Source organism: Eumetopias jubatus, unplaced genomic scaffold, assembly GCF_037043125.1.
Source record: "Eumetopias jubatus isolate StellerSeaLion01/CBP00866 unplaced genomic scaffold, mEumJub1_p1.0 scaffold_16, whole genome shotgun sequence".
NCBI lineage: Eukaryota > Metazoa > Chordata > Mammalia > Carnivora > Otariidae > Eumetopias > Eumetopias jubatus.
In genome coordinates this window covers 48,860,075-48,875,259 of record NW_028274822.1, presented here as the reverse complement: position 1 = coordinate 48,875,259, position 15,185 = coordinate 48,860,075, and the positions used below count along the sequence as shown (strand labels likewise).

Here is a 15,185-nt window from a genome sequence, read left to right as displayed (position 1 = left end):
TTTCAACTTATTTGGGTAAATATCAGGGAGCACAATTGCTGGGTCATCTGGTAGACTAGGTTTAGCTTTGTAAGAAACTGCCAAATTGTCTTCCAAAAGTGCTTGTGCTCTTTTGCATTCTCACCAGCAATGAATGAGAGTTCCTGCTGCTCCACATCCTAGTCAGTATTTGGTGTTGTCGGTGTTTTGGATTTTTGTCCTTCGAGTAGGTGTGTAGTGGGATCTTGTTGTTTTAATTTGCAATTCTCTAAAGATATATGCTGAGCATCTTTTCATATGCTTCTTTTCCATCTGTGTATTATCTTTGGTGAGGTATCTGTTCAGGTTTTGGCCCACTTTTTGTTGTTGCTGTTGTCTAAGGTTTATTGGAGATATTACAGTCCAGCAGAAAGATTCAAACAGCTCCATGTGGTGTTTTGAAATTCATCCTAACTGTAGGCTGAGTGACCTGTAGATTGGACACACTGCCAAAGTCCAAGAGTTTTAACATGTCCTTAGTGTCCAGATCTAATTCCAAGATCCCTGGGATCCAAGGCTGAGATATGAGGAACATAATTCTCTCTCCTTTCTCTCTCTTCCTCCTGCAGCTTGATGACGATCCCTCTCCCCAGGCCTCTCTGAATCCACTTCATCAGATGTGTGACATCAGCTGCTTTCTTGTCACGGAGCTTCTTGTTGGGAATGATGGTGATCTCCTTGCACACACATTTGTTGGTGTGGAAGTTGTCTAGGCACGCGTGGTAGTCCTCAATTATGACCCAGACTGCTGCCTTCATGGTTTTGTTGCTAACACAGCCCAGGTTCGTTTTGGCCTACTTTTTAATTGGGTTGTTTGTTTTTATATCATTGAGTTTTAAGAGTGCTTTCCATATTTTGGCTACAAGTCCTTTATCTGATATGTGTTTTACAAATATTTTCTCCCAGTCCGTGGCTTCTTTTTTCATTCACACAATCGCCTTCACTTTTGAACGATAGTTTTGAGGGATGTAGAACCCTGGGTTGATGGATTTTTTGTTTCAATATTTTAGAGATTTCACTCTACTCTCTTGTTCCTTTCATGGTTTTTGATGAGATGCCCAATGTAATTTGTATCCTTGCTCCCCTATAGGTAAGGTGTTTTGTTTTTCTAGCGTGTTCTTTTGTTTTGTTTTGTTTTGTTTTTTGAGACAGAGAGAGAAAGAGCGTGCACAAGCCAGGGCTGCGGAGGCACAGAAGGAGAGGAAAAGAGATAATCTTAAGCAGGCTCCACGCCCAGTGTGGAGCCCAACATGAGGTTCAGTCTCACAATCCTGAGATCATGACCTGAGTGGAAATCGAGTCAGATGCTTACCTGACTGAGCCACCCAGGTACCCCTTTTGCTGTATTCTTTAAGGATTTTCTCTTGGTCATTGAGTCATATGATATGCCAAGGTGTATACCTTTAGATATTTATCCAGCTTTGTATTCTATGAGCTTCCTGTGTCTGTGGTTTGGTGTCTGTTCTTGGCCATTATCCCTTCAAATATTTTCTCTACTCCATTCTCCCTTTCTTCTCCTTCAGATATTCCAATAATCCTTATGTTTCATCTTTTGTAATTGTCTCACAGTTCTTGGATGTTCTGTTTATTTCATTTCCATTTGTTTTCCCTCTATGCATCTCAGTTTGGGAAGTTTCTATTGACATATCTGAAAGCTCATTGACTCTTTCCTCACTCATGTCCAGTCTACTGATGAACCCATTGGAGTTATTCTTCACTTCTATTACAGTGTTTTTTATATATAGCCTTTCTTTTTTATTCTTTCTTACAGTTTTCATCTTTGCTTACATTACCTACTTGTTTTGCACGTTGACTATTTTTTTCCCATTAGAGCCCTTAACATAATAAATATAATTATTTTAAATCTAATAATTCTAGTAACTGTCTAATAATTCTAGTAACTGTGTCATATCTAAATCTGGTTCTGATGCTTGCTCTCTTTCTTCGGGCTGTGCTTTTTGTCTGCTTGTTTCTCTTTGTACGTTTTTTTGTTGAAGCCTCACATGACATATCAGGTAGTAGTAGGCCTTTAGTGTGAGGTTTTATGTTAACTTAGCTAGGAGTTGGGCTGTGTGCAGTATTTGTTGTAGCTGTAGGTTCCAGAGACTTCCTCTTGCATCTTTGTTTTATCTCCCTTGTTAACTTTGGGCTTTCCTAAGTACTTCATCTTAGAGAAAGCCCGTGTCTTGCAACTCTTTCAGCTGTAGGCCACTGTTATTATATTGAAGCCCTGGTTGGTGGCAGTGGGGGGGGGGGTAAGTGTGGGGGAGGGGAAGCATTGTATAATCTTATTGCTACACCTCAGTCTCTTAGCCGACCTGTGTCCCTGGGCTGTGACCTTCACAGCTGTTTCTTACCTATCTGCCCTTCCTCCTTAGATGAGACAGGAAGGTTAGAGAGGGATCTATGAAAATGAAGGGTAGGGCAAAACTCTTTGTTTGGGGCCTTAGTGTATATCATCTGCTCCTAAGAGCAGTTTTAAGTCCATAGGTGTTGCAAAGAGTAAGAAGGACAAAGCTTTCGGGAGTCCTACCTCTGAAGAAAGGCTGGAGATGCTGGGATTGTCTGAAACAGAATCTGGAGCAAGAGTGTGGTGGCTGGAGTGATAGGTGGTGATGTTAACTGGTTCCTGTTTCCTCTGTGGGCTAAAGGAATAAACAGGAAAGTCTTGGGCTAGAAGACAAACGGCAGGTAAAACTAGTAAGGGAGGTTTAGATGACTCAAGGATTTAGAGAATGAATGAGTCAACTAGACAGAAACTGCAAGTTATAGAAATCATGGTCAGTGAACTAAGCTACATCAAGGTTCTGTAAGGGACCATGTGCGGCAACTGTAACAGAAATCGGCGTGTGTCTGTGACCAGTAGAAACCAGCCCATTAGAGTGCATTCAGTGTAGACATCGCAGATCCGTCCTGGCTATTTTGTTGCCTCTTACATTTGACATGCAGAGTGAGAAGGATATAACTAAGAAGGTTTCCCAATACATACAGATATTTAAATGTTGTGATTTGAAGCATTTCAAGATCCTGAGTTAGCAACTAACATGCCCAACTGACACTTTCAATCCAGGGGTAAATGCATTCCATTCCTCCTGTAATTCATGACATCTCATTCTTCCCTTTTGATCGACTCAAATTAAGTGATAATAATACTACCAACCAACCCAGTTTGCCCAAGGTCAAGAATGGGGAAAAAATGGCTCCTGGTTTTTCAAATAGTTTCTTTTTTACAACGGAAAAGTCCTGCATTACTCTCACTGCTTTATAGTTATCTCTGATGTATAGGCCAACTCTAAGATTTATTCACATTTTAGTAAAGAGTTTTCCTCTTTAGAAAGAACAGACTACTCTGTAGTGAAGAAACCACATGAAGGAGGGAGAACAGAGCAAATAAATGGGAAGAGCCAGCTGTTGCCCAATGCAGGAACACACTTACACGTTTATACAAGGACACGATGTATAAGGAAACTGAAACAAAATAAAGCAAAATCATATAGCTTCTTGTTCTTTGGGATGGTGTAAACAGGTAAGTGGTCATGGAGACAATTTCCTCAGAGCCTCGTGTTTGAGATTTACTTGAGATTTGTTTCATCACATGGCTTGGAGCAAAATATGACCATTTGTTCAAGATATTTATTAATATTTTCCTGGCCCATTATGTGTCAAATATTATTCTCAGCACCAGACATATAGCAATAAAGAAAACACACGAAAAAAAAAATCCTTGTATACACGGAGCCTACATTTTGTGGACGAGAGGGAGAACATCAGTAAACAAGTAAAATAAGTAGTATATTGAATGATGATATGTGCTATGGGAAAAAATTAAACAGGAAAAGGGAAGAGAGTGCTGGGATGAAGGATATGGTTGCAATCTTAAGTTGGTTGGGGAAGCCTTCTCTGATTAGGTGATATTTGAGCAAAGACCTGAGGGCCGTGTGAGAGTGAGCCATGTGGCTCCGTGAAGGGAAAGCGTTGCAAACAGAGGGAATAGTTAGTATAAAATTCCCAAGTAAGGAACATTCCTGAAATGTCGGAGAAACAGAAAGGAGGCATGTGGCTGGAGAGGTGTTAGACCTGGAAAGAGTAGAAGGAGATGAAATCAGAAAAGTTTTAGATGCCAGGTCATGGAAAGTCTGGTAAGTCATTGTAAGGACCGTTTTTCGCTCTCAATGAGATGGGGGCTATTGGAGAATTTTGAGCAAAGAGGTGACATGAGACGACATATTTTAAAGGCTCACTCTGCTGTGTTATGGGTAGACTTTAGAGGTACAAGGGAAGGAGCAGGGCGAAAGCTACTGGTAGCTTCCAGGAAGGAGTCATGGCTGGTGTGGGGTGGTGGGGAGTTGTGGAGGTGGTGAGAGGGTTCACATTCAGATATACTTCAGAGACAGAGCTGACAGAATTTCCTGACAAATAGGATTTGGAATGTGAGAAGAAAGAGGAGTCAATGATGACTCCCAATTTTTAGTGTGAGCAACTGGAAGGAAAGGGTTGCATTTCTTGAGGTGGGGAAACAGGATCACAACAAGTGTGGAGGAATGATCGTGAGCTTGGTTTGGCCTCCACATGTTATTAGGGTGTTGGGAAGATGAAGAAGAACCAGCAGGGGACAATGGAAAGGAACAACCAGGGAGGTAGCAGGAAAATGGAGAGAATGTGGTGCCCCAAAATGATCAAGTAAAGAAAGTGTTTCAAGGAAGAGGGATTGATCAACTGTGTCACCTGTTCAGATAAGTCAAGTAAAATGAGGACAGAGAACAGACCTATGGATTTAGCCATGGAGAATATGGGCAACTCTGGCAATCCCGGTGCCCATGATCACGTAGGATAATACTTTAAGCAAGAAAAGAAAAATAAGCTGCATATAATTCAGGTTGAGGAATGAGGAAATGAGGTCATTGTCAAAAGGTTGAAGTCTATTTGGCAAGTTATCTGTACAATAAAGGTGTGACTTTTGTCCTATCTCATCTCCATGCTCAACGACTGCTCATTAATTATGGTTCAAGTATGCTAGTGAGTTCAGGGATGGGGTCCATGACCTGATCATGTAACCTTGAGCCTGTGCCCAAACTGACTTAGATTTTCTCATGATGAAAACAAACATAATGGTCACCACTAAACTAAAATATCAAAGCCTGGGAATTGCTGGCCTGAGGGAACAATGCTGGCATTGGATTTTCTGAAAAGGAAAGCCACATTCCACAACTACCTTGAAGTCTGTAGAAATGGAACAATTAAAAAATACAGAAAAAGAAAAACTGCCAACCCAAATCCCTTTGGATGGATTAGATGGCTCCTGCATAACTATGTCATGATAAGAATGGACATTCCTCACTAGCATGATCACCTGTTGCCATTTGGAATTCAGGAGGTGCTGTAGAGTGAGTGAATGAATGAAATGAATCAATGAATAGGATTCATTAGTTACGGTTCAGTGGCTCTCCCTGACTCATCCGACCACATGTTAATCATTCTTTCTTGTTTCTTTGGCCCTACCAAACTCATCTCTATATTCCTTGAAGACTTTATCAAGACTTACTATTCTTTGTCACAGTTCAGTATTCGACCTACTACTTAATGTATTTGTCAGAATTCTCCAGAGAAACGAAACCAAGAGGATATATGTTATAAGAGGAGATTGTTGTAGGAATTGGCTCACATGATTATGGAGGCTGAGAAGATCCGTGATCTGCCCTCTACAAGCTGGAGAACCAGAAGCTGGTGATATAATTCAGACAGAGTCAGAAGGCATAAGAACCAGGAGCACCAACGTCTGAGTCAGGAGAAAATGAATGTGTCAGCTCAAGAAGAGAGAATTTGCTGTTCCTCTGCCTTTTTGTTCTATTCAAGACCTCAGCTGATTAGGTGATGCCCACCCTCACTGATGAGGGCAATCTTCTTTATTCATATGTGGATTCAAATATCAATCTCTAGGTACATCCTTGTAGACACATCCAGAAATAATGTTTCACCATCTATCTGGGCATTCTTCAGTCCAGTCAAGGTGAAACATAAAATTAACCATCATAATATATACTAATCAACAGAGTAAAAAAAAATTTTAAAGAAATTGAACTAACCCAAGTCAAGAAACTAAATTTAATTTAAAATCCTCAAGACAAAGATACAAAAGAAACAATCCAAATAAACCCTACTAAATTCAGATTATTATGGTTTGTAGATTTAAAACTGGAGCCATATTTGTCATACCTTCCTCCGATGTTTTGGTATTTAAGACTCTCATCAGAAGGTTTCCACCATTAATTGCAAACTATTATTTGCTCTTGCCAATCACTGGTAAAGGACTCTCCAATGCTACAACCTCATCCTTCCAGAACCCTGTGTAACTGTGTAACTGTTTGGTGTGTAGCCCTGTGTAACTGGTGTGATGTTTTCTGCCAGGGGCACTGGCTGTTTTCTTGGTTGAACAAATTTTGGGGCATCCCAATGAGATCATGTGATTTGATTTTAGTACACACACACACACACACACACACACACACACACACACACACCCTGACTCTTTATGTACCACCCCAGGGGATCCTAGCTAGCATTCTTGCTTGTTTACCCCCAAATAAGTTTACATCATTGCTTAGGCCAGTAACAAAAAACAAACAGTTGAGAATGTTGAATGTTGAGAGGTTTGATGGTGGTCCATCCTGCTCAAAGATTGTTCAGTTCATATTACTTATTCACATTGAAGATACAGGTTATTGTAACTGTGATCTTCAGCAGTGGCATGGATAACAGGAAGGTGACTTTGGAAAAGCAAAATGTTTAAACTCTAACCTAAGACCTAATTTGTGATCTTCCCTCCTTGCTGACTTAGTAAAGCAAACATTGTGAGCTTTAAAACAATAGAGATATGTATTCGGAAATAGAGTGTTGCTCTTTTTGGTTTTTACCTCTGCTATGCTATTGGTAACATGATACTTGAGATTGTAGCAGAGCTTCCAAAATAAACTTGATCTTTAGAGTTTTATAACAATGATGGGTGAACCTCACAAAGTTCAGATATTCTGTCCAAATGGAGAATTAATGTTCTTGTGCCAATTTTCTTTACCTCCGAGTTATTGAGCTGAAGTTTTCACAACAATGGTAATTTCGCGACTGTTTCATGCCACCGATAGGACATTACACAAAAAGAACATATTTCCTCAACAGCCATTCATCCATTCAACCACAATCCATTGTAGTTTCTAGTGTTCTGCCAAAGCCTGGATTAAAACATTGAACATAAGGAATATGGTGCTCAGATTTGCAAAGTGGGTATGAAAGCCCACTCTTCCTAGACTTGTACCTTGACACACCCAGTCCTCTCTTGTCCCCCGTCTTTGATGGAGGCCATTTGCCAGACACACTTAGTCTTAGGTTGTTAGCTATGTTCAACAATGAGAAAGGCAGATTTCCCAGCCAGGGCTTGTCAAGGAATGAGGAGGGTTTTCCTATTCTTATCCTTTGCAATTATAAAAAAGAAAAAAGAAAAAAAAAAGACAAACAAAACAGGTGTCACTGAAAGATGTTTTCATAACCATGGAATCAAATCCTAAAATAAAATTCAAAAAGCCAAGCCAGTATTCTTCTAGATACGGGGAGACAGTATTGGGATCTCAGAGCTATGACACTAGTGACTTAGACTGTAGGACAGGACAGTGAGTCATTGGCAATCCTGCTCACAGACGTGACATGTCCGTGGGGAGGTTGGCACAGGCGTACCTGCCACCACCCAGCTCTGAGGCAGAGTCTTTAGCACCACACAGACAGCAATCTACAGAGCTAGAGCTGGGGTATGATTTCCAGCTCCTAAGTCTGTATCGTTCGTCTGCTTCTGGGGTGAAATCTTGAGTTACATAGACAGTTTCCTTTAATTTGACTAAATATTTTGAAAATTGATTTTGAGTTATAAAAGCATTATTTGTGCCTAGGTTAAATCCTGACATTGTTGCATTTCGGTAGGAATTAATGTACTCTCTTTAGTTTCCACAGCTGTAAAAAGCGGCTAATAACACCAGCCTCTTAGAGTTGTAAGAATAAATAGAATAATGCACGCAAAGCAGAGAGCCTAATAAGTGCTCAATAGACTATGGCTGTAATTACTGATGATAAAAAGTAAAAATGTCTGTTGTAGACAATGCATCCAAGTATAAAGCAGAAAATAACAATTATTCGTAAATCTATCCTACTGCTATAATCACCGAACCATTATGACATATTTTCTGGTTTTCTAGATAATGGCACATAATACATTTCATTGTTATGAAGATTTCCAAATATATATAAAAGTTAAGAGCTAAATACAATGAACACCAATATATCTTTGACCTAGAGACAATAATTATAAACACTTTGCCATATTTGCTTTATCTTTCTAAACATGGGCTATGTGTATATTTTCATATGTACCTATTCATTTTTGCAGACATATTTTAAAGTAAATTGCATTCTCATGGCATCTCAACCCTAAATATTTCAATATGCATCTCCTATAAATAAAGACATTCTCACATGTAATCATATCATTATCACAACAGAATATTCATGATTATTCCTTAATGCCATTTAATATCCTGTTCATAGTCACATTTTCTTAACTGTCCACAAAATTACTTTTTCCTGTTTTATTTTCTCCCCAAATCAACTCATGCATTGTGTTTGTTTATGTCTCCTCTGTTCTAAAACAATCTTCTCACCAACTTTAAATTACTCTAAGCATCTTTTTAATGATGTATACCTTTTAGTGCAGGCATGGCCATCCCCAATCCTTTAGCTTAATAGACACACAAGTGGCTCCCCCTTTTTTTTTTCCTATTATAAACCATGTTAAGATGAACATTTGGTTCACTAGCTTTTTCATCTTTTCTGATGACTTCCAAATATTTATTTTTCCTAAAAGATATAAAAATATTTAAGACTCTCCTTACATATTAGCAAATCACTTTCCAGAAGGTTTGATCTACTGTTATCCCCTAAAGTATTTGAGTACAGCAGCAGGCTGGGGTTCTCAACCTCTAGGTCCTGACTTGAACATCACCCCTCCAGGGGACATTTCATGGTCATCCACACTGCGTGAGCTTCTGTCTTGTTCCCATAGTTCATCCTTCCTGGGATTACTTCATTATCTGCCTCCTCACGTAGGGGAACGAGGAATCTCCACTTGAAAAGATCATAATTTTTCTCTGAAACTGGAAGCTCAGTGAAACTGATGGATTGCTTTTTGTATTGTGCTGATTTTCATAAACTTTCAACATAAAACTTCTGGCTCTTTAATTTTTGCCAACACGATACACATTAAGATTAAACATTACCATATGTACATTAAATATTGTCCGTACTTTGAAACCAATGAAAACTCATCCATAAGGGAATCCTTTGAAAATTCTTATTTTAAAATAAAATAGCCTAAATAACCAATATTAGGTGAGTGGATAAGTAAGTGTGGCAAATCTGTATGATGGTACAGTCTGTAATCATTAGCAATAGTGCTCATAAAAAGCTTGTAATAACATGGGGGGAATACTTATTAAATGGTGTGGATACAATAATTGTTAGAAATTTAGAATAATAAATATAGGACAAAGAGACTAGCAAGATCTAGTTAAAGCTGCCACTATGGGTGATCAAAATTACTTTTATTAAGTGTTTTATTTCTTTCTATCCAAAGCACAACAATGAAAGAAAGAACTTTGGAAAAACATTATTTAAGCATCCATGGTTCCTTTTTACCAAACTATCAAATCGGAAAGGAGTTTTCACTCATGGTCGTTTCTAAACTTCCCAATCTGATTTTTGTAGCACGAACTTAACAATAATAGTACTTCAATCTATAAAGAATCTGGCAAAAGTAAAACAAGCAGACAACCAACCAGCAAATAAATCTTCTGTGATTTTTCCATTTCCTTCTGAAGATTTTTAGCCATGTTTTATTCCAGAAGCGTTTATAATTATTCTAATTTTTAATTTATAGGCCCCTTGACAAAACGTATCCGTATCTCTATTTAATCTGATGAAATGCACATCAGTATGCAAATAACATAGCAAATGCAGGTTATTTCACTGTCTTCATCTTGAGCAGTAATTAAAGAGCATTTACTAAGCATTTCGAACCCAGCATTATACTTGGTGTTATATAAAGCAGCTTGCACCGTAGACTTGGCCTGAGCTCTAGAACCTTACAGCTAATGACCTGTGATCAACAGACTCATCTTTCGTCGAACCACATGACAAACCTCCTGGACCCAAAGCCAAAGGAATTTACAGCTTTCCAGGGGAACATGATATTTGCTTTGACAGTTTCACATAGCTTTATCCTGAAGCCAGACAAAGAGCTAAAGTTTCATCTTTACTTGCCTTTCCTGGGATCAAGCCCTTTGATGGAAGAAGATCATTGGGAATCCATCCCTAGGCCTGGAGGTGTTAGAGGCAGAAACCAGACATACAAATCCTGCTCTCTTTGGGCCTCTGGGAAAATACCTTGCCTTCGTTGCCCTGATCTACCAGTCTCATGTTGTCCATCCGGTTCCAATGTTAGCACAAGTGCTGACTCCCAGCGCTGTGTGTGTCTGGGAGGTGGGAGAGAGGAGCGGAGGGAAGGGCAAGAGGTGTGGAGAAGAGCCAGCTAGCGACGCCTGCCCAGAGCACTGGCAGATCTCACTGGGCTCTGGGGTAAGTTTTGAAATGCTCCACCACAGCTCCTGCCCGGCACCCGAACCTCTACCATTTTAAAACGAACTTTTAACATTCCCATCTTCTTAGCAGTCCTACAAGGTAAGATCTGTGCCTTTCTCACAGCTCCAACATCAACACTCTTCTTGAGCAAAACTTTTACAAGCAATAGATAGTCCTAGTGCCAATATATCTTAGCCAAATCTCTGCAAAGTGAAACGAAGAAAGGAAACTTTATAAAAATTGGCGTTGTGGAATGTAACGAGACACAATAAATAACAGCCTGTGGGCACATTTAATAACCTAAAGCCTTAGCATCCCAAAGGCTTTCTTGAGGTGTCATGAATAGATTTTTGAGAGGGAGGTGGCATTTTCTAATTTGGAACCTCTAGTTGAGGAACTCTGAAACACACATAGTCAAAGATAGCAGTCAAGTTGCCATATGGCAAAATGTTAAGAAATATGTAATTGTGAACCTAAAATACCTTCTCAGAGTGGAGACATGACTTGCAGGAGATAAACGAATATGAAGCAACCAGACATCACCAACATGGCGGGGCATTGGAGCTCCTCCATCAGGCAACATGTAGCATGTTAGAAGACCTGAAGGAGGTTCAAAGGGATTAGAATGGGGCTGGGGGAGGGGGTGAAGATTACGGTGAAAGACAAGAGAAAAGAGGTAAGCAGGACAAGTTCATGAAGGGCCTTGCAGGTCATTTTAAAGAGTTAACAGTCATTTAAGTGTCTAAGCAGAGTTGCTGCATAATCAATTCATGCTTTAGAAAAATTACTCTTGTAGCATGGCGAATGGACTGAAGGCAGGCAAAAGTAGAGGCAGAAAGACCAGCTGCAATATCCAAGTGAAAAATGACAGCGGCCAAGTTTGGGGTAGTGGCCGTAGAGGTTGAGAGATATATATGGATTGGGGAGGTATTTAGGAGGTAGAATTGGCAGGTCTTGGTGAATAACTAATGGGTCTCGATAAAGAGAGCAGTGAAGAAGACAAGAGCCGAGAATGACTGCCAGGCAGACTGTGGCTTGGGGCATCAGGCATGAGTGGATGGTGGCACTGAGTCAATGAGGGTGCCCAGGAGAGACACATTAGGGGTGATGATAATCAATTCACATTTTCGTGGTTTGAGGTTAAAATATGTTTGGCAAATCTCACAGATAGGTCTCAGTGAAGAGCTTTACTAGGCAATTGGATACATAGATTGGAAGATCTGTGCTCTACTTATTGGGTTTGGAGTGATCAGCATATAGATAAGAAATGAAGCTGTAGATGTGTTGGGGACAAGCTCTCTGGTAAGAGACAGAAGGGGCACATGCACATTTGAATACTCTGTTCATTCTTGGCAGCTTAATGTAAAGTCATTTAACAATTCTTCGCCAAGAGCAAGGTCTGGGAAAAGGCAGCATGTCACACTGGACTTAAGGATGGGGAGAGGAAATCGCCGAAGTGGGGAAGGGAGAGAAATAATCCTACGAGTGGCTTTTATTCCGGAGCAGTTTCTATGAGCCAGGTCCTGTGCTGAGACCTTTATATGCACTGATCTTTTGAATTTCGCTTAATCCTCACAACAATCCCACAGAAGGTAGGCATTACGATCCCCATTTTGTAATAACAAGAGCAAAACTTGGTCACCTTATGTAACTCTGTGACTGCTGTCTGATGTATTAGCTGCTCGCTGCATTCGCTACTGAGGACTTGAAATGTGCTATGGAGGGACTTAGCTTTTAATTTTATTTACTGAAATTCAATTTTATTTCATTGTAATTAATTTAAATTCAATTTTTAAAAAAAACAGTACTGGATTCAGTTATTGGAAAACGTTTAAGTATGTTTGGAACAACTTGGATATGTGAATCAACTTTTCTAACTGTAAGTTTTACGAAATCTAAGTACAGATCAAGTATTTCCAATGGAAAAACTAGTATCCGACCTGAGATGTGCTGTTATTGTAAAACAAATAGTGGATTTCAAAGACCTAGTGTGACTAAAAGAATATAAAATATCTCATTCATAATAGTTTATATTGATCATGTGTTGAAATAATATTTAGGATATATTAGGTTAAATAATATTATCAAACTGAATTTCACTTTTTTTTTTTTTACTTTTTCTTACGTGTCTATTGGAAAACATTTAAAATCCCCTAAGTGGCTGGCGCGGGATTTCCCCTAAGGCTGGCGAGGGGGCCGAAGCCTGGGAAGCAGCGTCCCAGCGACTTTGTATTTTAGTGAGCAAGCCAACAAAAGTGCGCGTGCGCGCGTGCGCGTCTGTGCTGTCCAGCCGCCGGTGGACCAAATCTCACCCGGTGCCCACGACTAGCCGGCTTTCCTGTTTGCCTTTTTGAACTCTGTTTTCTCTGAGCCTTGAAGAGCCAGGGGCTGTGATGTCACTGTATAAACAGAGGGAAGGGTGGGGGCGAAAGTTGCGCTGTAGAGGACCAGGCAGAGGAGGCCCGGGGCGGGCTGGAGGATGGGGGGGGGCGGGGAGGAACGGGAAGCTTTCAAAGGTGGCTTGGTCTGGACTGCGTGGGAGCAGCGGGAGACTGCAAGGCCGATAAAGAAACATAATGGGACTGCCAGTCACTAAACTGGGGGGCGGGGATGGGGACGTGGCTGCAAGAGATGGGGGTTTGGAAAAATATGGGACGCCTAGAGCTAATTCCCCTGATTAAAAATGCATTAGTTTGGAGGTGTCAGGGACACGCAGCTGTTTTCAAGGAAAGCCTGGCTCCAAGAGGTCCTCCCTGGCCGGGCCGCCTGGCGGCTCCATCTCGGAGTGGATGTCAGCGCGCCCCCGGCCCGCCGACGCTTGTCCTCTCCCTGACAGGGCCCTGGCCAATGTCCTGCTGCTGAGGGTCGTGGTAATTTACATCCTCTCTGTGTACATTAACTTATCTGCAGCCGCGCTGGCTGCGCTCCTTCAGTCAGCCTGTCTCCTGTGCAGCCTGGGAGACTTCCCCCACCGACGGGCCGGCCGGGGGCTGCAGGGGGACTGGGCCGCCGAGTTCCTGCGCCCTGCGAATCACAACAAACGCCTCCCGGGGAGGAGCCCTGCCCCTGGGCCCGACCCGGGACGCCGAGCGCCGCGCGGGGGTGGGGGTGGGAGTGGGGGTGGGGGGGCGGCGTGGGAGGCTACACGGGGACAGCCCGGGCAGGGCAGAGGCGGGCGGCCCGTGGCTGGAAGCGAAACACTTAGTGGCTAATTCATGACTCATGACTCATGTGCAGGCTCCTCTTCAGTGACAGCCGGGACAGTTACTGGTTATTTGTAGTCCCCCGGCTTTCATTTCGCTGTAATTAAGCAGTCATTTGAGGGTCATTTCATACCAGTTATAGGTTTCCCTGTTTTAATAATGTTTTAAGTTCCAGGGGGGCAACAGGGAGTGGAAGGGGAGGTTGGGAAGGAGGCGTGGAGGGCAAGAGGGTAATCGTCTCTGAGAACGTGTGCACTTTCCATAACTCTTTCCCTGACAGGCCCCAGTGTGGAGTTTCCTCAGATGCCGACTCGAACGTTCTGTTTCGCAGGGCGCAGGCCAGATCCTCTTCCATGACACGAACGGTCTGCCCCGAGAAGAGGTCTGGCCGTGTTTGAGTCAGATGTTGGATTTTCTTCTTTCCCCTCTGGCACCACACTAATCATTCTCTTTAATCACTGTAGCTTTTTAATGAGGCCAAGTAGGTATTTATGGAGCCGTCTACTCTCTAAACGCTAATGCTTGATAAGTCATTTATAACTTATCGGTGGGCTTTGCATGGCCAAACCCAGAAGAAAGGAAGTGAGAGTAAAATAGAGTCTGGAGTTTGCTCAGAAAAATGCGGCCTATCTTCAGGTCCTAGATGGTACCAAGCCCTTGTGGGAAATGTTCAATCCATCAGGCATAGGAGGAAGGAACAACCAGTCTGTCCCAATTTTGTGAAAATCCCCTGGCTGGCATTCTCGCTGTTTTCTCACTCATTTCCACCCCTTTCTCCTTTGGCTGGTTCATGTCTCTTTGGATATCATGTGAAGCTTCCATTCTAAGGCCAATTCTCCAAAATTCTATAAAGAATCCTGGAGCTGTTACATTTGGAGGGTACACAGATGCAAAATGAAAGGACTGGAAAGAAAGAAAGGACAGAAACCAGATTTCCTGTCGTTGCAAAAATAGGTGCCACAGGCTCCAAATTTCAGTCGATGTTAAAGTTAAGGTTGGAGTGTGTAGTAGTGGTGTGCGTGTGTTGACTTCAAACAAGAAGAGGGGAGAAACCCTCCCAAGGAAGGGTAGGAGAAGGAGTGGTGAGGAGGGAAGAAAGACAGGACCCCACAGACTTAAAAAAAAAAAAATGTATATATATATATATATATGAATATGAAAACCAATCCATAACATATGAGTATTTAATATGCATTAAGGAGACTTTTTAAAAGTTTTCAGCCATAACGAGGAATGGAGTGCTGATGTGTGCTGCAACAGGGATGGACCTTGAAAACATGACGCTAAGTGCCA

General features: G+C 41.5%; 1 pseudogene; it reads right to left on the bottom strand.

Moving 5' to 3' along the window:
- Window positions 1-394: 394 nt before the first annotated feature.
- LOC114200419 (small ribosomal subunit protein eS17 pseudogene) lies at window positions 395-13,264 on the bottom strand (annotated as a pseudogene).
- Between the last annotated feature and the right edge of the window lie 1,921 nt (window positions 13,265-15,185).